Here is a 1,237-nt window from a genome sequence, read left to right as displayed (position 1 = left end):
CTAAACTGAATTTGAAAACAAAAAGTCAAACCAAAATAAAAAAATAAGTAGCTAAACTATACTAATATTGGTCTGCTGTGCACGCTGCACAGTTGGAGGCAACAGAGACTTTCCTACCTTTTTCCTGAAAAGCGTAAGCAGCTGTTACGACTCATGTTTGCGAGCCTCCCTGAGTAACCGGATGTTAAGCAACATAACATGTAATGATTTTAACCCAAGCCATCATTTTCTAAACATAACCAATTCATTTTGTGCCTGAACATAACCAAAATCATAGTTTCTGCTTTTTTAACTACAATATTAAGCATATTTCTATATAAATGAGGGTTATAGAAGATGAACTCCTGCTATTGTAAAAGTAGTGGTAGTAAGGTGTTGAAAACTAACAAAAAAAAGGGACAAAAATGTAAAACAAAACGGCACTTTCAGAGGCAAAGTGCACCGTAGTTATAACTGTCGGTTGCACCTTGAAATATCAACAGCTACGAGGTCAAGGTTGAACAATTAAGGACTTTGAGAGCAGCGCAAGTCGGCAATTTCAAGCGGTGAGCCACCTGAGGGTAGTTTGTCCTCCGAGTTGTCTCCACCGCAATACAATAAAGAGGAATAAAATAGAATAAACAGGAGTACAATAGGAATAGGAATGGGAAAACACGGCCAGCGTGGAGTCGTTTTATAGCGGATCACGTGCAAGCAGCTTTAGGCTACAGCAGATAAAAACTGTGAGGCACAGAGACAGCTGCATGCCGGTGTTCAAAATACAACAGGAGGTCAATTATTGTGCGACCTCCTCAGTTGGTAGAGTCAATCAAGGTAAATCAATCAAAGCCCTGAGTGCCTGATTGCCATATTTTGCAAAGCAAAATATAGGACTTGTATATATCTCAGCCAATTCGTAACACACTGACATGATACACATATGTTTTGATTTATTGTGATCAGGATCCAAGGATAGAACTATTTTTGATGTCCATGGGTAATTAGTGATGAATAATTATCAATAAATTTGACACTCATCTTAATTTCAGAACTTGCCAATGAAATGGCAATCATTACTTTTTTAAGTTTTCTTCAGTATCAAAGTAATCCAGAGACAACTTTCATACATTTATGAAACAATTTAATTCCTGTTAAAGGTCCCATGGCATGACAATTTCACTTCATGAGTTTTTTAACATTAATATGAGTTGGTCCCCAAGTATGGTCCCCAAGTGGCTAGAAATGGTGATAGGTGTAA

Source organism: Etheostoma spectabile, unplaced genomic scaffold (genome assembly GCF_008692095.1).
Source record: "Etheostoma spectabile isolate EspeVRDwgs_2016 unplaced genomic scaffold, UIUC_Espe_1.0 scaffold119, whole genome shotgun sequence".
In the NCBI taxonomy this organism is placed as follows: Eukaryota; Metazoa; Chordata; class Actinopteri; order Perciformes; family Percidae; genus Etheostoma; species Etheostoma spectabile.
The sequence above is the reverse complement of the archived record's forward strand: the minus strand, read 5'-3'. Positions refer to the sequence as shown.